The sequence below is a fragment of the Pseudophryne corroboree genome, chromosome 1 (genome assembly GCF_028390025.1).
Source record: "Pseudophryne corroboree isolate aPseCor3 chromosome 1, aPseCor3.hap2, whole genome shotgun sequence".
Lineage (NCBI taxonomy): Eukaryota > Metazoa > Chordata > Amphibia > Anura > Myobatrachidae > Pseudophryne > Pseudophryne corroboree.
Window position 1 is genome coordinate 232353144 of NC_086444.1, and position 15619 is coordinate 232368762.

Consider the following 15619-nt stretch of genomic DNA (forward strand, 5'->3'; position numbering starts at 1 on the left):
CGACAACTGCATGTTGGGATGGACCCGACTCTTATTAAATATACCCCTATACGCTCAAGGAGTTTGGAGGCAAAAGGGAAGAGAGAAATAGGTTGGTAGTTGGAGACGGTGTTAAGATCAAGGGTAGGTTTTTTTTTTAAAGAATACGTCTAGTGCATGCTTGAAGGCAGAGGGGACAGTGCCTGATGAGAGGGAGAGATTGAGGAGGTGGCACAAATGCAATTACATTCAGGGATGGTGGATACAGGGAAGATGAGGTATCAGTGGGAGGCATGGTCAGGGATGGGGGTGGAGTGCAGGGAAGAAGAGGTGTCAGTGGGAGACACTGTCAGTATAAGGGGTACAGGGAAGAAGAGGGGTCAGTGGGAGGCACTGTCAGGATAAGGGGCACAGGGAAGATGAGGTCTCAGCGGGAGGCACGACAGAGATGGGGGTACAGGGAAGATGAGGTCTCAGAGGGAGGCATGGTCAGGGATGGGATGGGTGTATAGGGGAGCCAATATGATGGCCAGTGTACAACCCCCAGCATAATGCCTCTCCTCCTCGTCCACATAACAAGCTGTCCTGGCCCCACTGCTCACCCATCTCCCCTCACCTCCTCTTGTCTACTCCAGCGCCTCTACCAGCTGTGGGGACATCAGCTCGGGAAGGTCCAGTGCGACAGCCGGAGGCGCTGGAGCCACTGCACCAACCTAAGCCATCTTAGAGGCGAGCTCAAGGAGGGCTGGGAAGGGGAGTCGTTAGGGAGGGGTGGAACACTGAGGAATGATTGAGTCCTGCAGGATGCGCTGTGAGTCACTCATTCTGTGTGTGCCTCAGCCAATACCATTTCAGTATTGGCTGAGGCGCACCCAGCACTCTGACTCAAAACGCATTTTTAAAATAAGTTTCTTGCTCCTTGTAGCACTTAAAAACGTGCTATAATGCTTGTTTTGCGATCACTGGCGCCCCTGCAATCTCCCGTCACTTTAGATGGGAGATTGGGCAATATTAGCAATTGAATTCCACCCTAAAGGTGGGTACACACTGATAAATATATCTGCAGATCAATTGATCGGCAGATATATCTATGGACGGATCGGGCAGTGTGCTTTGTATACACACTGCTTGATCCGTCGGGTACTGACGTCATGAACTGGGCGGGCCAGCTGTGAATCACCGCCGGCCGCTGCAGCATGTGTACGGGCGGCCGACTGGTCGCCCTTTCACACACAGCGATGCGCCAATATATCGGTAGATATATTGGCCATCGGCTGTGCTGCGGGGCCGACGCGGTATATGTGTGAACGACGGTGGTCAGACATATTGCCCATACACACTGGCCGACAGACCTGTGATATATCGGCCGTTCAGTAGAACGGCCGATATATCGGCCAGTGTGTACCCACCTTTAGAGTAATATATAAGGAAACCCAGGCGTGAATGTATAAGACATGTTTTTCTTTTTGCCTCAATGACAGACTCTATCTGACAAACAGATCTATCTAAAAGGCTAAATAGTATTAACAGCACTATAATGGAAGCTGTGGCAAAAGTAGTAAGCAGGCCCTTCACCGGCGCGAAGTCTATATAAAAAGTCTCTTTCAGTATATTGATATTGGCACTTTGTCAAACCGCCTTCTGCTCCAAAAAAATACGTACAATTGCTTCCACTGATGTTCCTTGTGCAGTGTGTCAAACGGTAATGTTCAGTGATGTCAGCTTTATGCTCCCATACATGCAACAGAGAGCAATCAGGGGCCGCATAGCATAATACATTTAATTGTACGTCACAAAAACACACTTAAATTGCACTCAATGAAAACATAGACATCCCAAACAAACAATGCATAGAGTGGTGCTGGGTGCAATGGGATAATTACAGATAATGTAGTACTGGTTTTAAACCGTTCTGTATAAGCATGAGAGATGGTATCAACCAAGCCAAGCCTACTCTTTGCCTTGAGAAAGATCCCAGAAGGAATAGAAACGCGTTGGTTGAACTGAGGTGACATAGGGTCCAAGAAGGTGATTGACCGGTGAAGCAGAGCACGAGGTAGCTGACCTGGGTAGCGGCTTGGTTGATACCATCTCTCATGCTCATACAGAACTGCTTAACACCAGTTCTGCATTATATGGTAATTATCCCATTGCACCCACCGTCACTCTGTGCATTGTATGTTGGATTTTTTTGGGAGCTGAAGGCTGTTTGGCATAAAGTGCCAATATCAATATAAGGAAAGTGACTTTTTACATAGACTTAGTGCCGGTGAAGGGCCCGCTTACTACTTTTACCATTATTTCTGTCTAAATTGGGGTATGAGGATTGCCCCACGAGTGTTACTCTAGCCTGGCTGCTTTGCAGTGCTGCGCATTGTGATTTTCCTCTTTCCATTACAATGTCATGTAATGGAAGTTACTGAGGAGGAAAGGGATCTAGGTGTCACTGTTTCATGGGACTTAAAGGCTGCTAAGCTATGTAACAAAGCAATGAGGAAGGCTAGTCAGATGCTTGGTTGTATAGGGTGAGGAATCAGTAGCAGAAAGAAAAAAGTAATAATGCCACTGTATAGGTCATTGGTAGGGCCTCATCTAGAATACTGTGTTCAGTATCCTTCATATCTCCAAAAGGATATAAATACAGAGCGCAAACAGAAGGGCAACTAAAATGGTGCATGGCGTACATCACAAAACTTGCCCCAAAAGACTCAGAGGGCCGGATTCAAATGATATCGCACCCACTCTCTCCCGTCTAACGTGACGGGAGATAGAGGGGCGATATTCAAATGTGCCCCATTATCACGCGGATCGCGCTTGTTACAGTCTGGTTAAGGCGCGTCAAGCTGAAAAGTTGTCGCGCCCATCGGCAGTAACATTACAATCCCGCTGGCGGGAGGGGGGACGGAAGATTTGCATCCGACCCAAAGATCTTAACATGTATAGTTTAGAGCAGAGAAGGGAAAGGGGGGGCATGATAGTAGAAACTTTCAAATATACCAGGGGTTTTAACAAGGTCCAGGAGGAAAACATTCTTCAGTGGAAGAGAAGTATTAGAACACGAGGACATGCACTGAGACTGGAGGAGGATAGGTTCAGGGGAAATTTGAAGAAAAATTACTAAGACAGTAGAGCAATGTAAACATGCTTTGGATAGACATAGGAATATCCTTACAAGTAAATAAGGATCAAATAGGATTTGAGGTAACCATATGGTTAAAACGGGCAGAATAGATTGGCCAAGTGGTTCTTATCTGCCGTCACATTCTGAGTTTCTGTTGGGATATGGTCTCTACTCTCTTGTAGTCCTTTTTAAAGTCGGATAAAGGGTGTGAAAAAATGTATTTGAAATATTCCACACTAATATATTTTTTATGTTTTTTTTCTTTCTCTCCAGCTATTGATGAAGTATTAGAAGATCTGCATCCTGCTGTTTACCAGTGGTGAAAAGAACATCTGTAGGGGCATCCCTTGCGCTCAAAAAGTAATAATCTTTTGTTTTGTGTACTGTTTGAAGGTGTAGTAGATATTTCTTAAAGCTACATTTAAATGTTTTTGTCATTGTTTGAGATTTAGGTTTGTCCCGGTATCCGTCTGTTTGTAAAACTTAGTATTGTTTAATTAGTGTTCTCAATTGTTAAATGTAATGTAATATAGTGGTGCTATATAAATGTTAGTAAATATGGTTTGGTGAGTGACAATGTATGCATGTCTAGAGGTGATCAACTTGACTGCCCTCTGTCACCTTTATTAATTCATTGAATCTAATCCTTGACCCTTTCCGTAGGGTCCCTTGTAGACTCTTCTAGATTGCTCCCTGCAGGGATGTATCTCAAAATGTTTCTAAAAATCTTTTAGGGCTATCTGTGCCCAGCTCATTTTTTGATTATGGTTTGTCCTATATTCATTCATGTTTCCCATTGCAGACTTAGTTTATTGCCACTATTGAGCCACTCTGACCTGGGAAAGCTTCATCTGTGTTCTTTCTAGTCCAATTTGGGAACGTGTGTGGCTTTGCTTCCGTAATACCACCTGTTATGAAACATGTTTGTGTCGAGATGACTCACACACAGGTCCTCATTCACATGCAGTGCTGCTGTTCACATAGTTGAGAAATTATTTGCAACTGTGCATATGTGAAAAGTTCTGGGAATCCCTACGCCACAACATTACCCTAAATGTACTCACAGAGGTGCTGTTGTGATTGGGTCAGACGGTATCAGAAAGGTGGAGGAAAAGTGCCGGATGTTCCTGGACATTGACTGGGAGGTGCCTAGATGTGCACTCAAATGTGGTCCATTCAGTGGGCGTGTCAAGGCCAGCCATAGTACACTGCAAATCTGTGTGTATGTAGCAAATAACACGGAAACTTGTCATATGTTGATCAAAACATTTAATCTTGCAGCCTTGCTTGCATTGACACAAAACTGAAAAGAAATATGCCCACGCTCGGTTTTACTCATATTATTCGTGGTACCAACTGCATGGCAGTATTAATGCCATACATGTAAAGTGTTCCCTTCAGGATTTAAAACGGGCAGGGTGCAAAGGTTGCGGGGGCACTGCATTCGTGCCTGCATGAAAAGGGGGGGATGGGCCAGCCCCGTCTGCGTCACTAATGGGGGTATGCCCCAGCCGTCGGCGTCACTGATGGGAGCGTAGGTGTTTGGCTTTCCCCTAGCTCTCCTGTGCGGCATCTATTCACGCGGTGGCAGCGGGCAGGCTGTTGTAGCAAAGGGGCAGTGCGGATATTGCACTATAAAAATTAGGCAGGACCCTGTAAAAACAGCCTAGCGTGAACACTACATGTATACAAAACAGAAATACCTTTGCTATTGACATTAACAATAATATACTGCAAATCTGTGTGTATGTAGCAAATAAAACAGATGGGATTTTATCACATTTTGATCAAAACATTTAAGCTTGCAGCCCATTGTCAAGGGACTCTAATTTTATGAGCCTTTTATAGCCTTAATTGAAAGCTGGCATGATTGCACTAGGCACCATTTTTGAAAGAAAAAGCCAGCCCTGTATTGATGTTCTCCTGTATCTGGGTGGTGAGTACCACAATGTAATGGCGTGTTAGGCATCTATTCTAGTGTAGGTACTACTAGGGTCCCTTGACAATGGGCTGCAAGCTTAAATGTTTTTATCAAAATGTGACAAAATCCCGTCAGTTTTATTTGCTACATACGCGGAGATTTGCAGCATATTATTGTTAGCGCCAATAGCAAATGTCTATTTTGTATACATATATGGCATTAATATTGCCACGCATCTGGTACTATATACAATATGGGTAAAACAGAGTGGGCATATTTCTTTTCTGTTTTGTGTCCGTGCAAGCGGCTGTGTTCAGATGCACAGCAACATGCATAGGAAGCCATGGTCTTCCTGAAAATGTTAACCTACTGTGGGGTTGATGCGACCAGTATTACAGCATGCATGGACGCTGAAAGTGGGCGTCTCACTCCTTACACATTTGGGCACACGGACATGCACAAGGGATGGTGTAGCAGCATTTGAATAAAGTTGCAGATGGACAACCTCTAATAGATGCTGCTGTGCGTGACTTGCTTTGGCTGGTGGCCTCATGGTACATATGTTTGGGGAATTTCCCCTATGTCTTGCTATTGAGACCATAACACCGGTCGGCCAGTGCCCCTACTTTGTTTTCTTCAATGTAGCTTGTTGTTTCTTTTTGGTCCCCAGGGCTATCTTGTTTGGCTACTTTGTTTTGTGTTATTAAATGTATACTGTGCAAATCATTGAAATTCTGCATGTTACAAATCACAGATTTGGAGATACCAATGTTCCATTTTTATTTTTTTTTATTTTGGTCGGAATCATGAAATTGTTTGGATTTCCCCAATTCCTCGACCCTGGTGTTTGCAGAATGATGAATTGGAGCAATCCATCTCAGATGTATGGGTCTCATTACATTGTAAAGAACAGACAATTTGGATTTGTTTGAGAAAAGGCTCCAAAGATGTGACCTAATTACTATGTGTAAATATATCTATCCAGTACATTTGACTAATGAACTTTCCATAGCTGCTAGTGTGCAGCAGGCGAGGGGATATTCACGTTTCACCATGTGGCTTTATGAGAGGTAACAGGCTTATGACTTATTATGTAGTTGTACTGAGCAAAGAGACACAGTGCATAGTAATACCCATGTGTATCGGTTCTTACAAGCTTGTGCCCAGGTGCTCCAGTAATCCTTATTCCCTACGCATAAACACAGTTTGTGCATGCGGGCTACCTTTACATAACAGGATGAGTGAGTGCAAAAACAGGATGATGCCCTGGAATATGTGAAGAAGCCATTTTTTACTTCTAGGGATCATTGATCCCTGTCTTCTGAATGAGAAAATATGGGACTAAGATGCCTTTATTCACTTTGTTGTTGCCCTCAAATAGCTTAATATTTGTGTATACATGTTCTAGAGTTATTTGTCACTGTGACACAGATACGGGATGTATAGGAAATGGACAAGAGGCAGAAAGGATGCACCTGGTGGTTGTTTAAGGGAAGTGATTTCCGAGTGAGCATGAGATGGCTTTAAACTGTACTATTGTATGTAGGAAACTGAATTATTTGGAGTAGTAACCATGCACAACTATAATGTTCTTGCTTCAGATTACACAATGTTGTAATCTAAGGGGGAATAACTACAAAATAACACGTTACATCATACACCAGACAGGAAGGAACTGCCAGCTAAAAGGATGTTAATAATATATTGTTTCTAACTTTGTAGACAATGGGGGATGTGTATAAAAAAAAAACATGAAGTTAAAGTAGTGCAATGTTTAGAACTATACAAAACGGACCCTCTTTCCTGTATTCTCCTTCCAGAAATCTAGCCTTATGCTAGTGTTTCTCTGCCATTGTAGTGCCTTTATAACATGTTATGACAAATTACTACTTCAAAGTAACTTTATATTGCAGAATATGATAAAAACAGGATATTCAGTAAATCCTTTTTATGAGCAAGCCAATAGTAGTTGTTACGGAGAATTTTACAATTTGAAATATTTAGAGGTATATATCCGATTGAAGTCGAAAGCTGCCATCTGTCAAAAAGACGTCCGTTTTCGACTTTTTTTTCAGGTCGGAAGGGGTTCCGACCTATTCAATATAACCCCAAATTTTTCGACAAGTCAAGGCATTCGACTTGTCGAAAAGCACGTGGATCAGCGGAATAGCTGCCGATCCGACCATCTCAATTCGACTTTAAAAAAAAGTCGAAGTGAGATGGGGAGAGCAGTTCCGGAGATGGGAGAGCCGAGGCGGGGACGGGGAGAGCAGCGCTGGAGGATGTCACAGCCACCGCTCACAACAGCGTCCACCCGGCTCCAGCAAGTAAGACCTCTGCTGTAGTGCTGCTCTCCCCCGTCTGCGTCCGAAACGGGGGCGCGGCTATTCAAATTAGGGGGCGTGGTTGCGCCCCCGTCATTTTAGTGGGCGGTGCGGCCCACAGACGCTACTATAGAGGGCGTCTGTGGCCGGCGACCTCACTTTTGGGGGCGTGCCCAGCACCTCCGTCGGTGCTGGGCTTCCCCCAGCTCTCTCCCAATGCGTGAATGGATGCCGCGCGCATGAGCACGGCATATTTACACGCTGGGAGGGCAGGAGGCGGGCGACTGTTCTAGCAGGGCGCCGCAAAAGGGGCAGAGCGGGGTTTGCCTTCTAAAAAACGGGCAGGGCGAGGCGCCCTGCTAAAACAGCCTAGAGTGAACACTAGACTTTTTTATGTTGACCACAGATACTAATCACAAGTCATTAAAGCATAATGACATTTCTAAAGGTGGGTTGAGTCAAGATAATAGAATAAACACAAATAAAAATTTCCATGACCGCGATCTCTACGGACCAATTTTGAAATGATAGGGAAAGGGGACTGGCTTGTCAGACTGTATGAGTGAGGGAGGGAAAAGAATGTAAGGACCCAAAGCAGAATGTAGTGAAAATGATTTACGAGCCTTGATGAATGTTGACCAAAGACCCCAGATTTTATCAAAGGTTTTAGAAGCGTTCTTTATTATACAAGTCATGTACTCTATATGATGTGTCTGCCAGATTTTATTAATTGCAGTTGTGGGTGAGTTTGACTGTTTTCACTCAGACACTAGTTGTCATATGGCCAGAGAGATCATATGCTGTATCAATTTGTTTTGATAAGAGGCAACTTGGGTGTCATGGTGGTAGGATCAACTATGTTGAATTGTGCACATCATCACAGAAACCCGAAAGTCTTGGGCTTCTCCACCAAATGTGAATGGACGTGGTGTAAGGCAGCACTGCCAATATTGATCAGTGAAGTCTGTATATATTGTGGCAGGTCTTGTGGATGCATACTACCATGAACAGAATTTCTGTTTATTCTCCTGAATTTTCACCCCGATTGAACTTGATGCAGCATTTTCTCTATAATTTACATCCAGCCTTCTTCATCAAGCCTTTGGTCCACATCTGCCTCCCAAGCAGGATTGTGGGCTCATGAGAATTGAGACTTGGAGTTGTCAGCTCATAGTATAAAGTGAAAATGTAATCATTTGTGGAAGCTTGTTTAAAACACAGTGGGTGGAATTCAAATGTTTGAAAAGTCGGTTGGGTGTCTGTTTTTTCCTGTCTATTAGATAGGAAAAAACAGACTCCCAACTGACTTTTTAAACATTTGAATCTCCCCCAATATTTCTACTGTTAGGGGCCTATGATTTATACACAATTTATTCTGAGAAAAGTCCAAATTTGGACAGAATACCTTAGAAACATTGTGAGTATTCATAAATTGTATGTCCTCAGCCAACCATAGACCGAATGAGGCCTGTTGTGAGCCTGGAGGAAAGTTATGTAATGGGAAAACTTGGGGAGGTTGAAGAGAGAGCACAAATCTGTTATCGCAGTTCCTGATTGCCAAGGAGTGAGAAATGATTGGGAGATGAGTTGGTGTTTTTTGGGCATCATAAGAATGCAAATCATAAGAGGGATTAAGATGAAGGTATCTCAGGCTCCAAGCCCAATTCATATCCAAAGTCTAGCGGGTGTTGCACCAAGCTAAACTGAGCTGTACTGACTGAGCTGCTCTGCCACATAATATCATATGAAGTCATGAATACAGTGACCTCCAGCCTGGAAAGGTCCTCTGTAAAACCCTGATGAGCACCCTGGACGCCTACCTTCACATATAAAATGGGATGTATGGGGCTGCAAATGCTTAGACATAGGAATGTGAAAGAAGTATAATATGCTGGGGAGTATGGCTATATTACCTCTGCCAAGATGAACAATCATAGATAGTGATTGACTAACACAAGTCACTTCCGGGAGCGCATGCTTGTCACTTCCGTGCTCGCGTGCGCTCCCATTCACAAGTTCTGTAAAGGATACATTAAAAACAATGTCCTTTCTATGGCCACTGGTTTAATCTTTTATTCAGTTTTAGCTACAGCTACACATGGTTTTTTTTAATATGTTATGGTCCGAGGTGGAACGCACGTGCGTCACTTCCGGCACGTCATGCGTTCCACTGGACAGGTAGTCACCATTCTTATGTTTTAAAAACGTTTTAAATATGTTATATTATTCTATATTGTTATACTAATGTCTATTAGTAATCTCTTATGCATGACAGGTAGACATAGAATATTAACTATCTGTTTTTATGGATGTAATTCTGCTAAGATGTAACTCCACCCCCACCACATGACTTCCTGTTGGGGGGTATAAATAATTGTACTAGTGCCCTCACTACACACTTTGAAAAAGACATTTCTGTCGAAACGCGTTGGTGTGAGGGCCAGGACCACCAGTGATTAATCAGGACGGTATTAGCTAAGGTGAGGATAGTCCGGACTTTTTACATCTTTACTCATCTCTGCAAAACCTTTCCTGTTTTGACCACGGGTCCATTGCCAGTTTCTGTTTGATTTTTTTGTGTTCAATAAATTTTGTGTGTCAAATACTTCATCTTTGAATTATTGACACTCGGTCTTTCTCCCCATACGTACACCGCTAACCACGAGAGGAGTAGAATTGGGGACCCGGCATATCTAGGACCACTCCAAAGATACCTTTATATACAGGTCTCAACACTATTAAGTGTGAGTTGGGTACGCCTATTTTTTTACGTATCGTCTGTCACATTTAAGTGTGAGTGATTCTAAGTGACAACACCAGGTTTTGATAAACACCAGTATAAGGAAAGATACCTTTATGCACTTTTTCCCTCCTCTTATGGATGTGAGTATGGTACGCACCAAGTCATCAGAATAATTTAAAGGTCACTCTCTACTCTAAAAAAGTTACATATGGTCACGTGTTGTTACATACATACTACACTATCAGTCGTCCCCTTGTCTTTTTTGCTTGTCGCCGAGGAAAAAAAACATCGATCCAGTATCATCTCTGGGACAAGAGGAAGAAGAAGGGGAAACGAAGGATTAAAGATACCTTTATAGGCAGAAACAACCGTTATTTAACGTGAGTACGCTACGCGTTAAATTATCATCCACTCTGAGCACCTCCACTCTTGTACCATCACCTGTAGAAAGGATGAAAATTCCAGACTATTAACCCTTAGAGCCACGTCCATCACACTCTTTCACTCATCTTTATCCAGTGACCTCCCGCCTTCACGAACTTACTACACTCTCAGTTGTTCTTCTGTCCCATTTCTATTTTTTTCAACCACGAGGATAAGAACTTTTTACTCTGGAGAAGTGGGAGAGAAAAGAACAGAGGACCCAAAGATACCTTTATATGAGGGACATATCACGACTCCATGTGAGTATGGTACGCATCAAGTCCTCTTGCACCTAACATCTCCTGTATGGAAAAGAACTGAGGCAGAGACCAGAATCTCTTCATAGACTGATTTACTGACAACTTATCTGAACTATTGCATCACTGTACATTGTTGTTGGATGAGCGCAGAAGGGATTTCTCATTCCTTGTGCATTTATGTTATAGGGTGATTGAGTGATCACCCGTAGATTTCCCCACTGCAGCTCTCTGAGGCGCAGCAGTCCTCTATCCCCCCCCTTTTTTTTTTTGCAAATTAGTCAAATTGTATTTCTGTTTTTAACCAGTTTTTCTCTATCGTCCTAGTGGATGCTGGGGTTCCTGAAAGGACCATGGGGAATAGCGGCTCCGCAGGAGACAGGGCACAAAAAGTAAAGCTTTTCCAGATCAGGTGGTGTGCACTGGCTCCTCCCCCTATGACCCTCCTCCAGACTCTAGTTAGATTTTTGTGCCCGGCCGAGAAGGGTGCAATCTAGGTGGCTCTCCTAAAGAGCTGCTTAGAAAAAGTTTAGCTAGGTTTTTTATTTTACAGTGATTCCTGCTGGCAACAGGATCACTGCAGCGAGGGACTGAGGGGAGAAGGAGTCAACTCACCTGCGTGCAGGATGGATTGGCTTCTTGGCTACTGGACATCAAGCTCCAGAGGGACGATCACAGGTACAGCCTGGATGGTCACCGGAGCCGCGCCGCCGGCCCCCTTGCAGATGCTGAAGTCAGAAGAGGTCCAGAATCGGCGGCTGAAGACTCCTGCAGTCTTCTAAAGGTAGCGCACAGCACTGCAGCTGTGCGCCATTTTCCTCTCAGCACACTTCACACGCGGTCACTGAGGGTGCAGGGCGCTGGGGGGGGGCGCCCTGGGAGGCAAATGTAACCTATATAAAGGCTAAAAATACCTCACATATAGCCCATAGAGGCTATATGGAGATATTTAACCCCTGCCTGATTTCTCTAAATAGCGGGAGACGAGCCCGCCAGAAAAGGGGCGGGGCCCATCTCCTCAGCACACGGCGCCATTTCCTCTCACAGCTCCGCTGGTCAGGACGGCTCCCAAGTCTCTCCCCTGCACTGCACTACAGAAACAGGGTAAAACAGAGAGGGGGGGGGGCAAATTTATGGCGATATTTTGATATAACAAAGCAGCTATAAGGGAGCACTTATTATAAGGCTATCCCTGATATATATATATAGCGCTTTTGGTGTGTGCTGGCAAACTCTCCCTCTGTCTCCCCAAAGGGCTAGTGGGTCCTGTCTTCGTTAGGAGCATTCCCTGTGTGTCTGCTGTGTGTCGGTACGTGTGTGTCGACATGTATGAGGACGATATTGGTGTGGAGGCGGAGCAATTGCCAAATATGAGGATGTCACCCCCTAGGGAGTCGACACCAGAATGGATGCCTTTATTTATGGAACTACGGGATAGTGTCAACACGCTAAAGCAGTCGTTTGACGACATGAGGCGGCCGGACAATCAATTAGTGCCTGTCCAGGCGACTCAAACACCGTCAGGGGCTGTGAAACGCCCTTTGCCTCAGTCGGTCGACACAGACCCAGACGCAGGCACTGACTCCAGTGGTGACGGTGACGAATCAACCGTATTTTCCAGTAGGGCCACACGTTATATGATTTTGGCAATGAAGGAGGCGCTACATTTAGCTGATACTACAGGTACCACTAAACAGGGTATTATGTGGGGTGTGAAAAAACTACCTATAGTTTTTCCTGAATCAGAAGAATTAAATGACGTGTGTAATGAAGCGTGGGTTGCCCCTGATAAAAAGCTGATAATTTCAAAGAAATTATTGGCATTATACCCTTTCCCGCCAGAGGTTAGGGAGCGCTGGGAAACACCTCCTAGGGTGGACAAGGCGCTAACACGCTTATCTAAACAAGTAGCGTTACCCTCTCCTGAGACGGCCGCACTTAAAGATCCATCAGATAGGAGGATGGAAAATATCCAAAAAAGTATATACACACATGCAGGTGTTATACTACGACCAGCTGTAGCGACTGCCTGGATGGGCAGTGCTGGGGTAGTTTGGTCAGAGTCCCTGATTGAAAATATTGATACCCTGGACAGGGACAATATTTTACTGTCGTTAGAACAAATAAAGGATGCATTTCTTTATATGTGTGATGCACAGAGGGATATCTGCACACTGGCATCACGGGTAAGTGCTATGTCCATTTCGGCCAGAAGAGCTTTATGGACGCGACAGTGGACAGGCGATGCGGATTCAAAACGGCATATGGAAGTTTTGCCGTATAAAGGGGAGGAGTTATTTGGAGTCGGTCTATCAGATTTGGTGGCCACGGCTACAGCCGGGAAATCCACCTTTCTACCTCAAGTCACTCCCCAACAGAAAAAGGCACCGACTTTTCAACCGCAGCCCTTTCGTTCCTTTAAAAATAAGAGAGCAAAGGGCTATTCATATCTGCCACGAGGCAGAGGTCGAGGGAAGAGACAGCAACACGCAGCTCCTTCCCAGGAACAGAAGCCCTCCCCGGCTTCTACAAAAGCCTCAGCATGACGCTGGGGCTTCTCAAGCGGACTCGGGGACGGTGGGCGGTCGTCTCAAAAATTACAGCGCGCAGTGGGCTCACTCGCAGGTAGATCCCTGGATCCTGCAGATAATATCTCAAGGGTACAGGTTGGAATTAGAGACAGATCCACCTCGCCGTTTCCTGAAGTCTGCTTTACCAACGTCCCCCTCCGAAAGGGAGACGGTTTTGGAAGCCATTCACAAGCTGTACTCTCAGCAGGTGATAGTCAAGGTACCTCTTCTACAACAAGGGAAGGGGTATTATTCCACTCTTTTTGTGGTACCGAAGCCGGATGGCTCGGTAAGGCCTATTCTAAATCTGAAGTCCTTGAACCTGTACATAAAGAAGTTCAAGTTCAAGATGGAGTCACTCAGAGCAGTGATAGCGAACCTGGAAGAGGGGGACTTTATGGTATCCTTGGACATCAAGGATGCGTATCTCCACGTTCCAATTTACCCCTCACACCAGGGGTACCTCAGGTTCGTTGTACAAAACTGTCACTATCAGTTTCAGACGCTGCCGTTCGGATTGTCCACGGCACCTCGGATCTTTACAAAGGTAATGGCCGAGATGATGATTCTTCTTCGAAGAAAAGGCATATTAATTATCCCATACTTGGACGATCTCCTAATAAGGGCAAGGTCCAGAGAACAGCTAGAGATGGGATTAGCACTGTCTCAAGAAGTGCTAAAACAGCACGGGTGGATTCTGAATATTCCAAAATCCCAGTTAATGCCGACAACTCGTCTGCTGTTCCTAGGGATGATTCTGGACACGGTTCAGAAAAAGGTTTTTCTCCCGGAGGAAAAAGCCAAGGAGTTATCCGAGCTTATCAGGAACCTCCTAAAACCAGGAAAGGTGTCTGTACATCAATGCACAAGAGTCCTGGGAAAAATGGTGGCTTCTTACGAAGCAATTCCATTCGGCAGATTCCACGCAAGAATTTTCCAAAGGGATCTGTTGGACAAATGGTCAGGGTCGCATCTTCAGATGCACCTACGGATAACCCTGTCTCCAAGGACAAGGGTGTCTCTTCTGTGGTGGTTGCAGAGTCCTCATCTATTGGAGGGCCGCAGATTCGGCATACAGGATTGGATCCTGGTGACCACGGACGCCAGCCTGAGAGGCTGGGGAGCAGTCACACAAGGAAGAAACTTCCAGGGAGTATGGACGAGTCTGGAAACGTCTCTTCACATAAACATTCTGGAACTAAGAGCAATATACAATGCTCTAAGCCAGGCAGAACCTCTGCTTCAGGGAAAACCGGTGTTGATCCAGTCGGACAACATCACGGCAGTCGCCCATGTGAACAGACAGGGCGGCACAAGAAGCAGGAGTGCAATGGCAGAAGCTGCAAGGATTCTTCGCTGGGCAGAGAATCATGTGATAGCACTGTCAGCAGTGTTCATCCCGGGAGTGGACAACTGGGAAGCAGACTTCCTCAGCAGACACGATCTTCACCCGGGAGAGTGGGGACTTCATCCAGAAGTCTTCCACATGCTGGTAACCCGTTGGGAAAGACCAATGGTGGACATGATGGCGTCTCGCCTCAACAAAAAACTGGACAGGTATTGCGCCAGGTCAAGAGATCCGCAGGCAATAGCTGTGGACGCGCTGGTAACGCCTTGGGTGTACCAGTCGGTGTATGTGTTTCCTCCTCTGCCTCTCATACCAAAAGTATTGAGAATTATACGGCAAAGAGGCGTAAGAACGATACTAGTGGTTCCGGATTGGCCAAGAAGGACTTGGTACCCGGAACTTCAAGAGATGATCACGGAAGATCCGTGGCCTCTACCTCTAAGGAGGGACTTGTTTTAGCAGGGTCCCTGTCTGTTTCAAGACTTACCGCGGCTGCGTTTGACGGCATGGCGGTTGAACGCCGGATCCTAAAGGAAAAAGGCATGCCGGAAGAAGTCATTCCTACTTTGATTAAAGCAAGGAAGGAAGTAACCGTGCAACATTATCACCGAATTTGGCGAAAATATGTTGCGTGGTGCGAAGATCGGAGTGCTCCGACGGAGGAATTTCAACTGGGTCGATTCCTACATTTCCTGCAATCAGGATTGTCTATGGGTCTCAAATTGGGATCTATTAAGGTTCAAATTTCGGCCCTGTCGATTTTCTTTCAAAAAGAATTGGCTTCAGTCCCTGAAGTCCAGACCTTTGTTAAGGGAGTGCTGCATATACAGCCTCCTGTGGTGCCTCCAGTGGCACCGTGGGATCTCAATGTGGTTTTGGATTTTCTAAAATCTCATTGGTTTGAACCACTAAATAAGGTGGATTTGAAATATC

At 45.2% G+C, this 15619-nt stretch overlaps 1 protein-coding gene across 4 annotated transcripts in view; it reads left to right on the top strand.

Annotated features, from left to right (window-relative positions):
* The window catches only part of APC (APC regulator of WNT signaling pathway), a 360826-nt gene that overhangs the window by 55978 nt on the left and 289229 nt on the right, over positions 1-15619 (top strand). For all 4 annotated transcript variants that reach the window (XR_010248728.1, XM_063964129.1, XM_063964126.1 and 1 more), the window contains exon 2: positions 3374-3460. The gene's annotated coding sequence lies outside the window, so the exon portion shown is untranslated. The remainder of the gene's footprint in view (positions 1-3373; positions 3461-15619) is intronic.